This window comes from Cygnus olor, chromosome 8, assembly GCF_009769625.2.
Source record: "Cygnus olor isolate bCygOlo1 chromosome 8, bCygOlo1.pri.v2, whole genome shotgun sequence".
Taxonomy (NCBI): Eukaryota; Metazoa; Chordata; class Aves; order Anseriformes; family Anatidae; genus Cygnus; species Cygnus olor.
In genome coordinates, this window is record NC_049176.1 from 21126911 (window position 1) to 21149102 (window position 22192).

Consider the following 22192-nt stretch of genomic DNA (forward strand, 5'->3'; position numbering starts at 1 on the left):
ATTAAATGGCCAAGTCAAGCTATTATGAAAGCTTAAAAATATAAACTATTGTGCAACAGATTTTTAAGGGGAAATAAAAATATAGGAGAAGTAAGAATGCTCAGGAAGTCTGTTAGACCTACAGATACATGCAAAGCTAGTGAGCAAGGCTCCATCCAAATAGGAGACCAGTGGTACGGACTCAGTGTCTGTTCATCCAGCACTCAGAAGGTGCAAAAGCAAACAAAAAGCAAACGCTCAAGTACAAAACACAGACGAGCTTTATACAAGGCCCTGTGAGGACAGGAAAGAAGAATACTCAAGACAGTAGGGCAATGTTTTGTATAATCAGTCACGTGCAGTAACTCAGGTAAGGAGAATAATTATGTCACAACTTCCAGACAAGAAAATAATGCACCACACTGAAGTAGGGAGCAGCAGGGATCAGTGGCTCAGAAGGTAACATTCTGCACATATGACATTAATACAGTGCCCTGTTCACAAAGCAGTACAGGAATCAGTAAAGAGAATGAATGAGACATGCACAAAGTCCAGACAATTAAATACAATGTGAACCTTACTCCATGTACTGCACCATGCTGTTTTCCTCAGGATTATGCAAGAAAATGATGCAAAGCTACTGTCCAACAAACCAAATTAAATACTAGTGAAACTGAAACACGGGTTATAGTTTTCTATAAGAACACCAAAGAATAAATATAAATTCTGAAATTTCAGAAAGCACACAGACAACACAATCGCTGCCTTCAGTTAAAGCAAGTGAACAGGTGCTCCTCGCAGTGCTAAAACAAGCCAAGGGTTCCTATGACACACACATCAGATGTGAAATAAAGATGTAGCATGGATACGTCTATTTCAGCTTGATACAGCCATCAGAGATAGCATGAAGCTTATTACCAATCATCCCACCTTGAAGCACTACGTGAACAAAAAGGCAATCGCACAAGGTGATGCCAGTGAGATGGGGCTTGAAGCATCACTCCTATAAAAGGGACAGTCGGTACCTTGTGTGTGAAGGTCACCATCGCCAGAGGAAAAATATGCACCTGATTGAAAAGAAATGCCTTGCAATAGTGTTTGTGTGTGAAAAGTTTGGTTCAAGGACAAGAATCTATTCTAGTGGAAAGAGATCATAAATCACCAGAGACTTTTTTTTTGTTTTTTTGTTTTTTTAATAATAATGACAGTAAAAAAAGACTGATGTACACCTAACTGACTCCCCATCCAGAACAACCTTGCTGCATCAAAATATGGCAGTCTTGCAGTAATATTTAGTAATATTAAGTCTTCAGTTTGTCAAACTCGGCTGAACCAGCTTTATGCCCATATCAAAGGAGATGTTAGATAGAATCAAAGAAATCACAGAACAGAAAAGTTTACTTGCTCTTGCACCCAGCACCTTTTCAGGATGATTTTCCTTCCCAGTAATTTGAGTTCCCAGGAACAGAAAGACCTTCCACACACACCAGAGGTATGAGGTAAGGGCACAAAGTGCCATGTAGTGAATCTCAGTAGCCAGTCACTGAGAAAAAGTCTCTAAATATTAACTCACACATTTAGAAATGTACCCAACTGATACTGTGCAGACCTCTAGCACGAAGATAGGTACGGGATGATCCCAGAGAACAGCAGTAACTCCTATAATGGTGTCCAGCCTAAGCAGTGGGAACATAGCATCCATGGCTCACTACAGAAATTAGGGCAACGTAGGAAGATACCTACAGATTGCTACTGGGAGCTGGCTAAATGGTCAGACTTCCTAAATTATTCAATACTGGGTGAGCAGAAAAACCAAAATGAGAATCAAAACTCAAAACCAAACAAAAGCACACATTTTGCATGTTACTTCGTTTAAAGACATGTTGAATGTCAGCCCTTAAAGGAGAAGGCCTTACTTCAGCTATCTTTGAAGGCTGAGTCAGTCATTCAAGGCAAATTACACGGCAGCAAAGGTACCTCTGTTTAAGCATACACAAATTTATTCATAAACAAACTGCAGAGATCTGGAACATAGTTCACAAAAAAGCAAGTGAGCTTGTTCATAACTAACCAAGTCATGACTGGGACCAGCAGAGATGGCAAAACATGCTCTTGAGACTTCATCAGCAGACTACAGCAGAAAATGGCAAAGTTCTCTTAAAGTCTATTCTATCAAGAATTTCTTGTTCTCTGAAAGGAAAGATTCAGGCTTACTTCAAAAAAAAATAATCAAAAGTTTGGGTCACTAGCAACAAGAATTCAACTGTGAAAAATTAACATGCTCAAAGTCAGATAGGTTTCCAGTCCTTATAACACCAATTTGTTCTGCCCTTCCTTGACTTGCGTTCATTTATATATATACACACATAGAAAAATTTTAGATGTGTAATAAAGACAAGATGAATGATGCATTTTTCTCAGCACTGCTGATTCACATGAAAAAAAGGGCAGGACAGGTTCCCAACTGAGGGCTTAATATGGCTGCATTCATGGATCCTTCTCCAGACAGTGCTCAATGATGGGAGAGAATAAAACCTGAACAGTATGTGGTCTTAGCAATCAGTGTGTCCCCACTGCAGGGTGTGGATCCCAGGTGCCATCACAGCTCCCTGTGCTGCACGCACATCTCAGGTGTGCAGTTCCATCCTCTGCTGGCAGCTGGTGTTTGTGGTAACAGCTCACTTCTGCTAGAGGAGCTCCTCTTTTGTTCAAATTACACAGATGGGGGTTGGGTGCCAGAGGTCCCACTTCAATCCCTGCTGATTTGCATCGTGTCTTTTCTTTACGCAGCTATGCTTCATTACTCATCCAGCTACAGGGTTCTTCTGTTCGCATCCCTGACTAACTATTAAAGCACACTAATATGGAAGATTTACAAGAAATTGGACTTCACTGCTTTGGATAAAAACAGTATTAATCACACACAGATCTGCTCCGTGCATTTGTAAATGTTGTGGGGAAACTATGAAGTCTGGCTGTGACCCAAGAATGTGCTTACAGAACTAGAGCTACCTAGTTTAAAATCTCATTTTCTAAGTACTAGATTAAATAAATACTGCAGTCCACAAATGAGGAATTCTGAAGTCTTTTCCAAAGCTATTTTACAACATCAGAATGTCATTTGTTATTCAAGGAACCTACAGTCTGTGAAAAGCCAAGGAAGAAGAAAAAACAACCAAACAATGAAAACAACAAAACAGCAACCCATGCTTCCTAATTATACCCAAATAAAACAGGTTAGGGAAAAGCATGAGTTGAGGCAGAAGTAGTTTCTAATAATTCTTCTATCTTATGCATGCTTCAGAACTGCAAGACAGGACTAGGTTTTAGAGTTTGAGCAGAGTAGAAGCTGAAAATATCACGTTTCCTATCCCTTTAATATTATTATGTTAGAGGATCTCTCCCATTCAGAATTGCTTCTGCAGTACTTGAAGAAAGAAAAGACCATCTTCAGAAGCAATGGGGATGCTTTCATATGAGTAAGAAATGTTTTTCTATTTGAAAAACTTAAATATCTTTCTCAGACTCTTTGCTTAGTAATTTAAGCTCTCCTGGCAGACATTTGTGGGTAAGTTGCTGGAAGAGTTGTTCTGCTTCCACCTGTTACAGCCAGGTGGAAAACACTAATTCTTCAAAGATATCTCAGTCTGGAGAAAACACTGGCAAAACATCCAGTTTGTCCTTGGAATCATGATAAGGATTGGACATAGGGGGCTGCGTGGGAGAAAACAATGCTAATTTCAGTTCCCCAAACAGAGTCAGCCTTAAAATGTTAAGCCCTCCATGCATAGCAGGGGACACAGACGGCTAAGGCAAAGCAGACCCATCCTTCTGGCCGCTGATCCAGTCTGACCTCTGCATGATACACAACCAGGTTGCACCCGAACAAGCTACGTCAAGCTGAAAGACTCAAGGAACACAATTTCATTTAGTAGCGAAATACTTGGTCTGCTGTAACTAGAGAGAAGAAGCCGCCAAAGCACCTGTGGCACACACCACCTTTGCAATGGCTAGGAACTAAGGAGCAGAGGGAAGCCCAGGTAGTTCCACACCACACCTGCAGCACAAGGTTGAAACGCTCCCAGAGCCCCTGCCAGGCTAAGCCAGAGGAGAAACCTGAATGATCACACGCCTGCAAACAAATCTGTGCCGAGACACACAAGGGAATTCTCTGTACCAGCTTCCTGGTGATTACACTGACCTGACCTACTTCTTATCCAGAAGCCAGTTACATCCTGGGTTTGATGCTCACAAGGAAGCCTGCTCTCAACAAAGTTAAAATATGTACGGGGAAAGGGCAGAGTGCAGAAGAGGAATTAATTCCTGGCAGGCAATTAGTGGAAACCCTGATGCAAGAAATATAACATCATTGTCATATTAACACAGAGCTCCATGTAACAAAAACTACTCCTATTTTCTTTCAAGCTTTCCCTGAAGGAAAGAAACAGCCTGAGGAGCCTTTAATTCCACGCAGCCGGTACCTACACTTTAAAAAGCATCTCCCAAAACTGGAGCAAAGCAAGTATTTCAAGAGAAGTAGCCCCTTTCTCCTTAAACACTCGTGGTGATGTAAGCCCACTGACTGTCTCCCTAGGGCACTGTTCCAACGCTGCATCCCTTGAGCACAGTGAAAACTAACAAGAGTCACTAATGACATATTTGCCACGAAGTGTAGGCCTGTTCCTGATGGTATTACTAGACTTATTAGCAGTATTTGTTACTGTTCAGTAGGTCCTGCTGCACTGCTGACTAGCAGCAATGAGTTACATGCGGCTGCTTCTGCTCAGACTTGGCTGCAGTCTTGCTTTCAGTTGGTGAAAGTGAGTTCTTTCTCTCCCTTTGCTGCATTTATGCATGTAGCTCAATTCTCCCCACATCGATTTCAAGACCTCAGGGCAGGACATATTTCTTTTATGACTTTTAATTGTTCTACATGAATTCATATGCATACTTGTAAAGTGCATCTGAGATGAATATACAAACACATTATCTAGTAAGCTACGTGAGTGCGAGCAAACTACAGGTAAGCTGACTGAAAGATGGCAGCTCTGACAAGTATCAGAGACAGGACAATTTTCCCAAACTTATGTCTCATTTAGTTTTCCATTTCTACTTTCCTACTTTTATTCTGCCACTGAATTGCCTCACTTCAGCTCCCCCCCCCCAAGTCCTCTCGGCTCTTTTTCCTCCTCTCTCAGACTCAACCAAGAGGCGACCTCCCCAGCTCACGCAGTGGGCTCACAGCCTGACATTGCTTTCACATTGCTACTGCAGCAGCTAGCACTCAATCTCCACGAGGACGAACAGTGCCAAGAACACCAATGCGAAGCAAATAAAATGAGAAAGTGGGATAGGGTGGGAAAAAAAGGGAAGATTGGGATGATATAACAGCCCCTGTTTTTATGTGAAACATACGGCAGCTAAACTCAGCTCTGTGATGTAAAACAGGAGTGACATCTGCACTTTCAGAACGTGTGGCCTAATCCCTGCTGGAATCCCTAGTGCTTAATCCGTCAGCTACCACACACAGATTTAGTATGTGCTGCCAGGTAGCAATTTGCAACACTTCCAGGCACAAAAATCATCAAGATTGGACAATACAGCTAAGAACGTGGGGAGATTTTTCTGTTTGTTTTTACCCCTCTTCTCAGAGACGTCCTCCCTTGTTTTAATTCATAAACAATCAACCCTACCAACTAAAAACTTAATCTCACCCTGAGTATTTTGCCAATGTGACCACAGAAATATCCCTGAACCTAACACAAATTTGAGGCTATGTGGGTCTAAACTTCTCATTAACAACAAAACCAAAAAGAACCTCACACAGTGGAAGACTAGAACCAGATCTCCTTTACTGCAAGTGGCAGAGGAGTTTCACAGGGAAACTTCTAGGAAGGTTTTTCAGTTCTGGATCATGCCATCTTCTGCAGTTCAGAATAGCCTTGAAGTTTTACCCCCTGGGTCCCTGCTATTACTTTGGATGTAGATCATGAGCAGTTATAACAAGGGAGTGCTTCTCAGCCATAGTAAAACAGACGGTGTCATGCCCCAAGCATTTGGAAAGCAAAGGTTGTTTCCCTTTCCTTTCTACTGTTCTATCCTTTTAGAAAGTGCAGGAGTAAGTAAAATAAATTGCTGTACAAAGGAAGAGGCAGGGAAAGATTATTCCCTTTGGGAAGGACAGGAAACAGTTAATCTGAAACAAAAGTAAATAATTACCTCCAGTCTTCAGTTCCAACAAGTAAGATCTAAATTGCACGCAGCTCAAAGGGTTTCTTTGCTTTACTTTTATGAGTTCCATACAAACATTATGCCAGAGGCCCACTTGAAGCATCAATACATTGCGAACGTGATACACTAAGCACAGCTCAGTGGAGCCCATTCACAAGAGCCCAAACTGAAGTGAGGAGCACTTTGGTAAAAACTTTGCATGATTAAGAGAGGGAGAAATAAAATTCCAGGTCCATCACCATACTTTGACCTTCTAATTCACAGGATGACTTTCCTTAATATTGTCCTGGACTATTCATAGTATATTTTGAATATGCTACATGGGCTACACCACATTGGCATTTCAAGAAAAATGTTTTGAACTTTCATAAAAGTAACTCATAAAAGTAACCTCATTTTATGGCTGCATCCCTCATCAGACAATTTGGCACTGACTGCCACTGGTCATCAAATTTCTTCCCTTTTCAGTCACATTTTAAAGGCAGAAGCTACAAAAAATAATATCCCAGAATATGTCAGCTCCTTCATTGACCAAGACAGTCTCATATATTTTATTTGACTAAAGTCAAACCTCTTCTGTGCCTCTCATTTCCAAAGGTACAAACAGACAACAAGCATTTTCCATCCAATTCTTGGCAGAGCTGCTTTAAACATGACAAAGTCATTCTGTTTGCCAACTCATCTACCAAGTAGTTTCTTTCGAAATGGAATGTCCCTCACCGCAGTAAATTTTTAGGTGTAAATGCAGTCATCAGACTGTCCATAGTTGCCAAACTAAGAGCTATATGTTTATGAATAGTTCTGTTCAAGTAAGCAGAGAATGCAAGACTAGATGTTTATTTTATTTTTATTGATGATAATGTTTCCGTCCGATGGAAGGCTAAAAGCTTAAATAAAAAGCCTCCTTGAAGTGAAGGTCAGCACAATCAGATACTTAAAACTCCAGGTTTACCTCACCGTATGAACGTTAGTAAAAGAAACCATCAGAGACTACTTAGCACGATGTTACTAATGCAGAAAAGCTTGCATAGCACCGCAGCAACAGATTTTTGCATAGGCTTGCTGCAACATTTAGAGTGCCAACACAGCACCAATTTAACTGTTCAGCATCCAAACAGTTATCAAGAGCAATCCTGAGCAGGATGGCTTGGTATGTGAGTTAACAGTATATCCAGGCAAATGGACTTCTATTATGACTGCAGAAACAAAAGACAGTGGTGTAATTTTGGTACCTACTGAGGAAGTATTTCCATGCGCTAGACCAGTATTTGAAAATTAATACATCTTAAATGTTATTAAATACAAAAGAAACACCTGCTTAAGAACTCAGTAAACACTATATTGAAAGGGTTCCTTCAAACACCCTATCCTTTCAAATCAAATTACAAAGTGACGTCTTTAATTCTGCACTGAAAATATTCCAAAATCATTGTCAACTGCATGCAAGCCAAATATTGACAGACTCAGGTTACTGTTGTACATAACCAGTGGACTTTCGCCTGGAATCGAAAAGATAAATAACAGTGCTGTGCTTCAAGATGTCCCAGGACTTAGTTACAAATTAAATAATACATCACCTTCTTCAAGGAGAAATCATGTTGCTAGAACTCCATGAAATGTTTGATCTAGCTGCAGACTAACTGCAGACAGACATCTCCACAGTGTTATTGTTATTGACAAAACTTCCACAACAGGGACACAACCTAATAAACCAGAAGGATCAATTATTTCGGTGCTACATTCTTTACCACCTCAGTTCTCCAAGCCCTTTAAGTAATTTCCTTAGGAGTAATTCAAAGCAATGGCAAAGAGTCCTTGGAAAAGTATGCTTAACTTTATCAGACTTCTGGAGACTTGTAAGCTAAGCTCTGATATTTATCAGCATATTCTACAGTCTACATAGCACTGGCTTATATTAAGTACAAATTTCTTTTCTCGGCAATTCTACAAAAACAATCCTCTTTTGACGATGTGGGATCACTTCAGTATCTGAGGAGAATATCATCCCCATCTCCCCCACGTCCTCCCCAGCTTACATCCTCAGAAGGTGGCTCCAGCCCATGCATCGAGGGAGAGGAGCAGCGGGTCCCGGACTCAACTGGTTCAGACAGCCACTGCATCTGCATGCCGGTGCCATACTACATTGAGAGCTCCTTCAAAAGCAAAACACTGATAAAATACCAGCAGCATGTCATTGGATATCTGTCTTCATAAAGTTATCTGATCCCATATATATAAAACTCTGACTAAATGCTGAAACTTTGGGCAAGCATGCTCTGCTCTCCTCCATTGGTTACTCCAAACACTTCATCAGCAACATGGAGGTATCCAACAAAATTTCCTTTACAAATCTTTTCTTGCACAGCAGCCAATACAGATCACGATTCTTGTAAACATCTTTTATCAGTGCACTAATTTTATGCCTTCTTTTAAAAAAAAAAAAATATGGAAGCTCTCTAGACACTGCTTTCACTGGCTCTCACAAAAGAGCATCCTACACAAAATTTGCTAGTGTATTGGTAGTTGATCTGAAATTAACGTCATGTTGGTCAATGTACCTATTGACATAGAGCTGCTAGGAGAGCGCAACCTCCCACATTTCAGATCCAACCGCTGAACATCCACCTGGCATGTCCAGCAAGGTAGCACAGCTAGAACGACTGTCACCTGGGAGCAGGCTGAACAACACGTGCAGAACGGACTTGTGCAGATACCCTTCTGGATAGTGGGAAACTGCAACAACATTTCTGATCCTTGTTTACACCTCAGAGGGAGAATCACGTACCAACACCCGTTAATTAAAACCCTGCCTGATCCTTTATTCAACAAAGGCATCAAGTTTGCTTTTCCTTAACCCATATGCCAAAGTGGGTGTTTAGCGATGGAAGTGTTAGGTGTTTAACACTCCTCAGAGTTACAGGCTTAGATCCTATCAGCAATCTAGCAAATATGCTGAACTTCTTTAAATGTACTACTAGAAAACTTTCAGTAGAATGAAAAAAAAAAGGTGGATGCTAAGAAGGTAGTACTAGAAAGTAGCAAATCATGTTTGCCAAATTTTAGCCAGCTTAGACCAACATTCTACTCATGTTGATACAGAAATTAAATAATCGATCCTCCTCCTGAAAAAGGCCAAGAATTATATTGTGCCATTAAAGGGGAGGGGAAAAAAAAAGGCCAGCTTAATTCTTACAGTGAACATAAAGAAAGAGTAATTACAGAACTACTGGATGGAAAACAATCACAGTATTTTAGTTAAAGAAACTGAGACTAAGTTGTATAATGTACTCATCTGTTGTTTGTCATAATGAAGGCAGTAATTTGTTCCAATACCATTTAAGTATCTTAAATCACTTGGAATGCATGGTAAACTTCACGACAGCATTGCAAACATTTAAAAAGCTATAATTTTGTTGGGAATCCAAGTTCAGGATTAGGATGGCAACAACAGAGTGCGATTAAAGGGAGACACTTCACTTGCAAAATTTCCACGAGGGGTTCAGGGACAGGGAGGGAATGCTGTTTCCTTGGAAACCAGTCCACATGTTTAGTTGAAATGCTTAATATGGATTAGATGGCATAGTTACTATGAAGCAAATATAATAATTATTCTTTAAACTGAACAAATCTAGAATACAAAAATTTCCACTCTAAGAAACATAGAAGGATACACAATCCAAAGATGAAAGCAAACAGCAGAAGCGCACAACCAGAGCACAAGAGAACAGCCACCAGCGCCCACGCTGTAAAAACAACAGGGAGAACAAATTCCACATATGTCCTCCTTTGTGAGGAGTGACCGTCACAAGCAGAGTTCAATCTTCTGTTTGTTTGTTCTCCCTACAGTCGTTACTGGAAAGATGCTTTTCACTTAGCATAGGTCTTGGAAACAGGCTGCACTTCAGGAGAGCAAAACTCATTTAAAGGCATTTCTGTTAATATATATGTATCTTTTTACAGGGTCCACACGCAAGATAGTTACCAAGAAGCAAATTTTCATAACAAAAAGCAAAGGAATTAAGAAAATACTATCCAATCATCTTTGCTATTAGTTGAGCTAATACTTTTACCTGCATCCTGGAAGGCCAAGAATGACCTCTGCATTTGAACGAGCAGTTCGGCAGTGGGTCACAGCCTTCAAGGGGCTTTTAAACATAGAATTTCCTGACTGAATGGCCATAAGACCTTCTGTAGGATAGAGCTATAGTGGGCATATGTTTTAACTGGAAATACTTTAACCCCCCAGAACCATCTAGAACGCACTTATGAACGCCCTTGATTTTATGATCACAAAAGTACTAGGGGAAAAAAATGTCAGCAAAAGCACTGCAGCAGTAAGTTGCCCTACAGACATCCATGCACACAATTAAGTCTTTGAATACTCGCTCAGACAGTCTCCACACACAGCTCTAGTGGAAGTCAGCTACAACTAAGGACTAAAGGCAAAAAAAATCTGACTTTACGCTGAAGTCAACCATTAAAAGAGAGAAAAGTAGTGCAGAGTTTTCATCATTTCCCTTGCACTACTGAATTACGGGAGCCAACAGAAAGATTAGGAGTAAGAGAATATTTAAATCAGTGGGTTTTTTTAAACACTTGAAACTACCGTACATCTGTGAAAAAATATGATAGAAAGAGAAACCTGTTTAGGTTTTAAGTCATTGACAGATCAAAGTTGGCCCTAGTCTGAAAGTCTATTTAAATCAGTTCTTGATAGAATAAATTAAATTTTCAGATACAGGATGCAAAAATCCAATAGAAAATTGATCTCCAAAAACACATTTGTTACATGAAATGTTCCCTGACTACCAGGCACCTAAATAAATGTCAGCTCTCCTGACAACTCCATGCTAAAGACATGCACTCATGACAGAGCAGAACCACAGCGGTCAAGTTAAAATCAAGTTACAAGCTTCTATGCAATGAGCAGCTTGCCAGTCCTCCTTTTCTTAAGTTACCCAGTGAAAAGTCTTTGGTAATGAAATACTTCTATTCTCTATGTGGAGAACAGAAAGGATAGAGAGGAACCTGCACTGAACACATCTGTAACTGCCCTGTTCCTTTGACATGCCTATCTCACATCCTCTACCACCAAAACAATAGCTGCACTTAAACAGTATTTTTTTTGTTGTTCCATATGTAGATCATCTAATTATCCCTCAGGATAACTAGGAAAATTCAAAAGGCAGCAGGAAAATCCAGGAGAATTTTTTTTTTTAAAAGGTAAAGCCATAGAAATGATAAAACCAAGCAAGACATCACTTGCTGACAATGATGTAGTACATTAGCAGAAGAGCCAGGACCTCTGGCAATACATGGCAAAGTTCTGCAAAAGGACAATACAGTTTTCATTTCCTTTGTTCTTAAAACATTTCTGTTGCGTGAGAACAAGGTGGAGAAGGTAGAACAGAAGTTACTAAAGACATATATAACCCATTACAAATTAATTTGTTAGCCACTTATGTAAATGTAAAGTTTATATATGTACATTTACAAAGAGAAGGTCAAACGTATGAAATTCTCTTATCTTTCAAGACGTCCAGATGCATTTCCCTTGGTTTAGCTCCTTACCGCATCAGTCATTGTGTATCAGCCTGCAGTAGTGTTTTTTTCCTGCCAAATTCATATTTAGTAGTAGTAAAAGTTGTACAAGAAGTCTACTAAATTAAAGCAGTTTTTTTAAAAATAAAGGTAACCGAAATACTGTAATTTATACTTACACTCTGAATACAGAGTAACTTGCTACCTGCAAAAAAACAAACCGACTAACCTATCAGTCAATAGTAATCAATCCAGTTTGCTCTCTGGGTTTTTGTTACTGTCAAAAACATTTAGGAATAAAGCCACTGATGAACCCTTCCAACTTGACTGTCTAGAGAACATGTCTCTAATAGTAACAACCAAAGACTTGCACAGAGTTTCTCTGAGTTCAAAAAGCACAAAATAATATTCAAATAATGAAGAGAGAAGAACAATGGATAGAGATGAACAATCATTTAAAAGATGTTTCTTATATCTTATTGGGTCACAAGGAAAAAGAACATTTTTTTCTGGCTAGTGGGAGTAGGACAGTGAGAACCAGAAGGCCCCTAAATAAAGCCTAATAGAGATGGAAATTATCTTTGTTGTTGTTTTTGTTCATTTGCCACTTCATTTTTCTTTTATATACCTTGGTTCTTGATCAAATATTTAAGGGTTTTTGTTTCATAAAATTGGAAGAAATTTTCTAAATGAAGATACTTGAAAGAGAAGATTCTTGTAAAATATGTCTGAATTAAACACTTGGATTTCTTGTGTTCACATTTTAATGCTACCTCATCTCCTTTCCTCCCCCCGCATTTCATCATCTCATATCCATTTGGGAAAACAAATACAAGCTCATGAGTTATTTCATTGTCATTAAATCTATAGTTTTGATGAAAAGTCAGCTTTCAACAAAAATATTTCCTAAAGGGAATTGCAATTGCAGGGAATTCTGGATATGTACAGAAATCCCCACTCTCAATCCCCATCCCTAAGGGAGGCAGGTTCCCCGTTGGTTCTAGGAAATACAAAATGCTTCTCCTTATGATGCCTGGGGTAATATTTGAGGTCATGCCTCTCCTTATGCCTCTTCCTCTCCTCACCGCTGTTCCTACTTCAGCAAACCTCCCACTGGAGTCAATTAGAATTTTGCTTGAGTAAGCACTGCAGGGTATGGCCTGTTGACATTAAATAAGTCATCATTTTTAATTGGCATTTTAAGTTCCGTCAAACTACAGAATATACCTCACACTGCCTTAGTAAATGTTTGCACAGGGTAACAATTTGGATCATGCTAATATTCAGAAGTGATCCAAACATACACTGTGCAAATACTGAGGGTAGGTGAGTTATTTCAGGGCAAGAGATGTCTAGATCTATTCTTCTTAAATTAGTATGTATTTTGAAAGTCATAAGACAGCTCAAAGTTATTTATTTCAGGGCATGCACATATTTCTTTTAGATTGTTTGGTCCAGTGCCAGTAAGCACTGTGTACACTGAAGACCTTATAAAAGCTTGTTTTTATCAGTAAATTCATCCTAAGCCTCTTATTAAGTGTAACATTATTCATCCTGAAAAGGCTGTAACAGCATGCTAACCACTTCCCATGATTACACTAGCTGCTACCAAAACACCCCCAAATCTCTCATTATTCGGATTTCTTGTTGGGACTTCCCCCCCGATTTTACTCCTCCTCCCCCATCAAAACTGGCATTAAAACAAGCTTTTAGATTTATTGTGTAGGCTGTATTAGACACTCAGGATGTTTGTTCTTTGAAGCACTTTGAGATCAGAATTTGTATGAGCTTCAACAGGTATTGCAGTACGTAACACTAGATTTTCATTTATTTATTTATTTTAAGATCCTAAACCACTTAGCACAATATCGTTCTGGACACACGAAGGACAGACAAACCACTGATGTACAGCCCATCTCAATTTCTATTCACACAAGTGGGCCTGTTGGCTTCTGGGGAAGTACACGTAGGATCTGAAGTCTTCAAAACTGAGTTTTTCCCCAGTTTTCTTCAAACAAACAAACAGAGACTTTACTGAGTCTTATAACCTATTTCAATCAAGGAGGATTTTTTGTTTCCTGTCCTGTTACCCCTTTTACAAGCCTAGATTATGCATATTTTTATTTTTATTTTTTTATAAGGGAAGCCCCCATTTCATGATATATGGATTTATTTCAAATATCCCCATGCATCTGATGCATCTTCAGGATTAATGACAGCTAAAACTAATAAAATATTGAGCTTGCTTAAGATTAAATCATGCTTACAGAGAATGGGTAACTAGTAACTCAGAGGAACACATGAGCTTATGTACACTTGCTTGTGTGCAGGCAGAACAAAAAGTGAACAGAAAACACTAAGAGCTGAATCAAGGGGATTGTTTCTGTAGCATCCTAGAGTTAAAAGGCAAATTACAATCAGTCCCTCAGTAAAATTGAATTTGACACCTCTTTTCTATTGAGATTAGGAATTATCATCTTGCAAACCTGCACTTTGGATCATCAGTGTCAACCTGTCTGGAATGTAATTTAGATTTTTCAGTAACACAAAATGCCTACTGTTCTGTAGTCATTAGTGGCTGGCATAAACAGTCTGACAGTATTATAAATGAAGGCCCTGACAGTTTGCAACACTAATCCAATATTTTGCCAGTAGCTCTATGTTCTCTGAGGGAGAAAAAAAAACGCACCTCTCTAATCAGAGACCCCTCTTTTTTTTTTTTTTTTTTTTTAATTCCTGTAAGGTTTTTTATTGTTGTTTTTTGTGGGACCAACCTGATTTCTGCTGAAGAGCTAGCAAACACACAGTGGAGCTGAGATTTTGAAACATTTATGCACATGCTAAATGTTCTTATCATAAAAAGATGAGCTAATATAGATTAGCAGTTATTTCTTAGATATGAATCCGAAACTAATGAGGAAAAAAAATATTTCTTTTGAAATGGAAACAGCCTGGGATCTCTCGTTCCCTCTAGTGGCCACTGGAGCTTACACAACAGACTCAAAAATGTAAGTGAACTGCATCCTCTCATTTGGTATACGTAACTAGAGTGAGCTCTGCTGTGATGTCACATTTTAAGAGAAATTCCCTGAAGAAATCAGTGGGGAATTCTGCTTAAAAAACACTGGTATATTATGGCCTATAGTTGCCTACAAAAGATTTCTTCACCGCAGGGACCAAAACGAAGGTCATTCTCTAGAAATAGATCTCACTAGGGCTGAACTCAAAGTAAATTAAAATTACATTAACATTTTGACTGCTTCTCATCTGTTGTTCTTGCCTGGGCCTCAAATCAGGAAAAAAAAAGCCACACAACACTACATTTTACATTCAAGGTGGATTAATGATCAAATAAAGAGATCAATTTACATTGTGCAAAGTGACAAATATTGGAAGTGTTAAGATGCTATTAAAGTGACAAATGGTAAAGTCAGTTATGATATTCCAATTTTAGAACAAATTGGAGAATTGGATTTTTATGGCTGAAGCACGTAGAAAAAAATGAGAAGTTTGAGGAAAGCTAAGACTGGATTCATCAGATGGGTTGTTTGATGAAGAGCAAGAAAGCAGCAAAACTGAAATACACATCTAGAAAAGATCTGAAGATTATTTTAGAATTAAAGAAATGCCTCTGTTTGCCTTCTAAAGGAAAGTACACATCTTATAGGATCTATATACAGAAACAGCTGCAAAATACTTTTGTTCTACTGTAAGACTGTAATGTATCAGCTAAAATATTAGGCCCACTTCCGAGCACCACATATCAAAAAAATGGGAATTAAATAGGGAATCCAGACAACAATCAGAATGATCAGATCAGAAATCTTAAAGAAATATGAGGAAGGCTAGGGTAAATAAGTCAATTAATTCAAAGGAGAGATGACAAGGTGATATGCTTCAAATACATAAAAGGCTACTGTTCTTCATGCCAGGTGGACAGCACAAGCAGTAAAGGGATTAAGTTTGAGCAAGACTGACAAGGGCAGCATTTCCTAAGAGCAATGAAGTGCGATAGTTTAGCCTGCAAAGCCTGCCTTATTGAAGGTGTCCAAAACTAGTTAGACAATCACCTGTCCAAGATGACCAATACAGCTGACCTTGCCCTAGGGCAAGGATCACAGAGGCAATGACAAGTCCTTTCCAGACCCATAAGTGTGTGAATAGAAGAAGAGTAGTCACTGATTCTGAAAGACAGAAGATAAGAAGCAAAGCAAGCGAATTAACAGCAAATACTCTTTAACACATTAGCTTGCTGGGCCACAGAATTCATTACCAGGGAAAAATAGAGGTTGAATGTTAAATACCTTACTAAAAGCAATCATTTGTTTTTATAGACACTGAAAAATATCCTCAAACTTACCAGAACTATGCAGCTATAGCACTAGTAATGTGATTATTTATGGCTATTTATGTGGTAATTCTGCAATAGGAAGAATAACTCAGTCAGAAGGTAAAGTGGGGATATGGGAGAGGGCTGCCCTCCATGGTTTGCTGTTCTGAAAGAGAGGGCACCAAGCTACACATGGAGGCATTAGGAGAAATCACCGTCTGCCTAACACTCACAAGGAGCCCAGAATACTACATGCCAAAACAAATGCATTAACATGGTTTAATCTGGTTTGTATGTCATATAGCAAGTGTTCTCCCTTTGCAAACTGTAGGAGATGAGAAACTCCAGAAAAAAAAACGTTGCAGTTCAGGACAGTGGAAGAACCTGATCCCATAAGCTCCAAAAAGCCAGAACCAAATTTAATATATGTATCTTCCCAGAAATCTGGGCCTTCTCTCACCAACATAAAACCCAGTTTCTGTGGCAAGAAATGTATCAACAGGCCGTGCCAATGACCTACACAGCCTCTGAGCTTTATGGCATCCAGTCTGAATCGTAACCAGGCCAGTGCACATTCAAAGATCATCATACCCAGGTGACGACAGATGAGATGAACTCAGTAGGAAATGGCATTTCCACCTTTCCCAGCTGTCACCATCCTCGATTAGTGCATTGCAAGTTCTTCAGCTACTGGCCACATCCCCTACGCCGTGTTTTGACTGTACCCAACATAGTGACCACAACTGAAGACACTGCTTTCTGTATAAAAAAATCCCTTACAAAACAACGCTCTATGATTTTCTGGAGAGATTCTGGTTTTTAGTTGTGTTTTTCCCCCTTTCTACATTACCCTAAAAGCAGATGCTTTTCTCCAGATACTGAAATTGTAATAAGTACTTTGCCAATACGAGGATTTGCTTTGTCAGTAACCTGCAACTAGGTCACACCACTGACTGACAGCATGCAAATACCACATCTTACACAGAAGTGATTGCCTGCCATTTACATAACTCTTATCAAAATCTTCCTGGTTGCGCTGCTCAGATTCCTTGCCAATCATCCCTTCCCACCCAGCAGATTGAGTGGTTAGAAGGTGTAACACGAATAGGTGTCTGTCCTAATCGTTGTGAAGGTAAATACAGAAGGAAAGGGGCACTTCTCCAGACAGCAGACCGAGCCTTAGAAAATCAGGAGAGCTTTGAAAATGGCATATTAAAATATACATGCATGTTTAAAAAAATAAAGAGCTCTACCAGAGCCGAGTATCTTTTAAAATTCCAAGAGCGCCCTCTTGTGTAAAAACTAACTGATCTTACTACTCTATGCGATGGTGAGGCACGTAACGTGTTTTGAAGTCGGCAACAACATAATTACATTCTTTCTTATCACCTCTTAACTTCGCCTGTTCCTGACATTTAATTTTTTTCTTCCAGCCTGTTTCACTGGATTTTTATTTTCATGGACACACAAGCAGGGAAAGCCAAAGTCAAATTGGGGCAGAATAATCTATTCCCTATCTTGTCTCATAAATGCAGTTTCCTCCAATGCTTCTTTGCTCAGCTCTGCGGGAATCATACTTCCTCCAGGCTGAAACACTCGCACACAGCAGACTAACAAAAATAATAAGTATGAACCAACACTTTTAAGCTGATAGGAAAAAGCTGCAAAAACATAACTAGAACAGAGGTGAGCAGGCAGAGGAGTCAGCTCGCTTGTCATTGTCCATCTTCAGATCAGTTTGTAATAGGAAAGTTCCAGAAAATAATGGCCTATTTACGCTGCGGTGTCAGTAGGAAAGCATTGTTTGGCACAGGAGAAGATGAAAACTGAAAGGCATCACAGACACTCATCCTGAGGTAACGCATTGACTAAGGCCACAGATTTCAAATCAACAGGTGCTCATTAAAAGGCACAAATGCAAGCAGCCCGAGTGAAGCCAGATTTACCAGGGAAGATGCACACGTTGCCTGTTCCAGCTGCCACAATTACCTGCAGTAGAGCAGACTCAGAGCTGCCGAGGAAGAGTGGGTAAGAGCAGGCAGGGAGAGAGACAGATGGAAAAACCTAAAGCAAAAGTAGAAAGATGAAAGAGGAAAGAGAGAGGGAAGGAGTTTACAAGTCGACTCCACGTAGAACATGAAACCCTTACCACTCACATTATTCATTCTTTTAATTGTGTGCTTGCCTTCCCCTAGCAATTAAACTGAACATCCTTGACAGTCTGTCTTCTACAGCAGCACAGAACTGAAAGTAGACATCAGCTTCAGCGCTTTATGGTCCCTATAGTATTTTAATTTTCTAAATTGGAGATTTATGGAAATGCTGACATTCATCTCTTGGTTAAAATGCTAGCACGTTGCTTACAAACACAGACTTTTTCTTCTTTTAGCTAAAAGGTTGACAAGAAGGGCTTAGCTGCTTTTTAATCATTATGCAGCACATGATGGGCTGTGAATTTTTAGCTTTATCATCTTACTACTTAAATCTTTAAAAGCGTCTGGCCATACACATGCTTTTGCTCTCTGCATTCTTTAAACAGTGATAATAATTAGCAGCTAAGCAGCCTGATTATCATATGAATGGAGAAACAATTGAAAATACAGTAGAATTAGGATCCAAATGTCTAAGTCTTCAAAATCACAGGATCGTTAGGAACAGATGTCATTCAAAAGTTTACCTGCCACCACGCTGTTACATCAGATGCTATTAACAGCAGACTAAATTGCACCATGAGACCAGGTTTGACTGAAAAGACTTCATGGCATTGACAACATCTTTCCCTACATAGGGGCATGTCAAGGGGTCCCGAAGTAAGCTTAGGATCTTTCCAACAGACTTACTTATATTAAAAAAATAGACTTTTTGTCTCTGTCTTTTCTCAGATAAAGCAAGTCTTCATGTGATTAGTTCTGCATGTATGTTGACAAAACAACTAAAAAACCTTGATGTGATTGAGAATCTACTGTTACGAGAAACATTACTGTCCATTGTGACAATCATTCCTTGTGTCTTAAAGAGAATTCTTAAGGCATAGGAACCTTAAGACATAGAAACTAGAAAGCTAGCCTGTCCTCCTGAATGGCAATTGGCTTTATTTTTGCCTTCTGCATAAAGTGGCTTCTACAGGAGATAGTTTTAAAAAATTGCAAAACTAGACAAAAAATTAAATACGAAAATCAGTAGTTTTAACTTCAATTCTCCTTGGCAGAGGAAAACGTGCTCTCATGCTGTGGAACACTGGCAAAGGGTTACAAAAGGCTAAAAGAAAATGCGAATTCCGTGACTGTCGGCATTTGTGTTTGTGAAACGATAACGAAACCAGACCAAGAAACAGAATTACCACACAGACTGGATCTAATGAAAATAATGCAGAGCTTCCCTAGAATATGTTGTTATACTGGCATGTCTTTCACCAGTGGGGTGCCCAGAGAATAAAGCTGTGTGTAAATACCAAGGTGCATTAAGAACTATTTATAACAAAAAGTATTATCCATTTCACAAGTGTCTCCATATACCAGCCTTACTCATTCATTGCCTTTCCAACAGAGTCCTTCTTTCATAAGACAAAGATTTAATGAAGTTTTCTAAGCGCTGGCAATGCTGAACATAAGCCGAGCCACTAATACATTCCCCTCATCCTGCAAAGGAATGGTTCCTAATGAGCACATGTGTAACTTAACCCATGAACAATCTTTTCTCCCTACCCAGGTCCTTCCTCAGCACTGTGTGTCAGCCGTAAGTGGGCTGGGATCAGGCAATGGACTTAAATACATTTCTTTCACACACACACCCTTCCTCCTCTACCACATGCTTCTTCTCCAGACCATGGTAATATTTATATTTAGCGTTCCTTATGCAAACACAGAGACAAATAATAGTGTATGTAAATTATTTTTAACAGAAACAGTGAAACTTCACTTTTTATTAGTGAATTTATAGTTTGTCTCGCTTTCTTCCACAAGGCAGAAATTCAATCCATTTACAAACCAGTAAATCACATCCCCAGAACTTTCACATTTATTTGCAGAGGTATTTAGTCACCTGAGAGTCATAGCAATACTTTAACATGCCTCAGAAAATGGCTTCCTGCTTTTGCTTACAGCTTGAGACAAAGGACAAACACCAGGAAACAAAACAAAACCCACCAACATCCCCCCCCCAAAGCAAGAAAAAGCAAGAAAAGCAATGGTTTCCTGCAGACAGCGGCTTGTCGCTGTTAGCTTCAGCTGCTGAGAGTTTGCATTCCCCTCACAGCTCCCGCTGTAGCAAAAGGAGGGCGGGGAAATCTCTTTCCAACACACAGCACTTCTGGAACATCGCCAAATCCCCCAAAACATTCCTCCGGGACTTAGGGGATTGACAGACAGCATGCTGCAACCAGCACCCACTGCGTTTTCCTCTAACATTTTTAAAGCCCTGCAGCGCCACTGTCACCCGTTAACATCCCAATCGCCTGAAGAACAATTTCCCTGGCCTCAGGTCTCTCGCACCACAAGGCACCGAGCTGTCACATCTCTTGTAGGTCTGCTGCCTCAGCAAATTCAATTTACACTTCTATTTGTCTGTTTTCTAAGCAAGATCCAAGCTGGATCACTTCACCAGAAAGGAAGACTGATGTTAAAAGTCACCTGAATTTGTCTCTCCTGACAACACTTTAAACAAGGAGTTAAGAAATAATTTTCCCTTTATTCAAATTGGGGAATTTAAGGCTTTAGCAGACAGCAGCTTAGATCATCCCAGCAATCAATCCCACCCAGCAAAATCTAGGTCAGTAAAACTGAATGGGAGTCAGAAGGCTCCAAAGAATGAAACACTCAATCGTAAAGAATTGTGGAAAAGCTGCAGATCTGGTTAGGACAAAGGTCACATTAAAGCTGTCAAGTGGAAAAAAAAGTTATCTGGAAAATAACCCCCCTTCCAAATCCTAAGCATAGCAAACTATTTTGGAGAGTTTGTCTTGAAACAACAAAAATGAGGCTTTGAAGAAGAAAATACATAAATGCAGCCATCTTGGAACTAAAAGTAAGTAATTTTTGCAGTGACCACAGGCTTCACCAAGGCCTTCTTTGACATCATCTCAAGATTAATACAATTCAACCCAATATTTTCAAGTGTTAGAAGATTTCTACTAGTAGAACAGAAAAGGGTTACTGTGACAGACAGGTCTCCCCTAGCCTTACAAAATAACTTGCAAGTCTAACAGTACTTCTGGTTAAGACACGCTACCGTAAGTGAAAGGAATATGCATTACTTCATTTTCCTTCCTGCTGCAGCAGGAATGTAAAGCCTTCCAGCTGTGTCACGGAACAGATTGCAGGCTGCTCTGCGGAGCCACTCGGAGCAGGCTCTGCTCAGCTTCTCTGTGCACAAGGCTCCAGCTGCCCCATGGGCAGCACAGGCCCTGCACTAATCACAGCTGTGTCAATCAGGGTTTCCCACGGGACTGCAGGCAGAGCATCACTGCATCACTCCTCAAGTTCTGTTCATGCTCTGAGCACCTACAAGTTCCCTGTCCTAGGAGGTGAATGAGGAAACTGAAAATCCCAATTATGACCCACAGCCCTTTAACGATTCTTAAGCACCATATGGGCATCCCCCCCGCTCCAAACCTAGAAGTTATAGTTCTGTTTGTGGGTGGGTTTTTTTTGGTTGGTTGGGTTTTTTTGGTGGGGGCACACTCTTGTTGTGCTCCTTGTGTTTCTTTATAGTATGAAGCAGAATCATGCTGACTGTTCCTCATCAGACCTGTGACACCTTCAAAGCCACTCCAAAAGTGAGGAGCATCACACAGGCCGGTTAAAGGGCAGCTTTTCTTGAACCCTTATTTTATTTTCAGCTGAGAAACCTTTTGGAGTAGGGAAGAAGGGAGAAATCTAGGTCATGCTTTGCAATGCAATGTTTAGAGACATAAGTGATAGGAAAGACTTTGATGTGTTTCTGATGTGTTTCATACTTTTTTTTTTTTTGAAGCGTCCCAGTCTGTATGTACTCCCATGAAAAGGATCTTCAGCCTCCTCACAAGCAAGATGGAAAGAAGTTATTACTTTGCACTAATCTTGCCCCATTCTCTCAAAGTTTTTGGGGGCATATTTGTTCATTTGGTTTTTGGTT

At 39.8% G+C, this 22192-nt stretch overlaps 1 protein-coding gene across 3 annotated transcripts in view; it reads right to left on the reverse strand.

The window, feature by feature from the left end:
* ST6GALNAC3 (ST6 N-acetylgalactosaminide alpha-2,6-sialyltransferase 3) overlaps nucleotides 1–22192 on the reverse strand; it is a 220837-nt gene that overhangs the window by 171560 nt on the left and 27085 nt on the right. The window contains exon 1 of one of the 3 annotated variants that reach the window (XM_040566118.1): nucleotides 15822–15948. The exons of the other annotated variants lie outside the window; for them this stretch is intronic. The gene's annotated coding sequence lies outside the window, so the exon portion shown is untranslated. Of the gene's footprint in view, nucleotides 1–15821; nucleotides 15949–22192 lie in introns of those variants that run through there. 3 annotated transcript variants of the gene reach the window in all.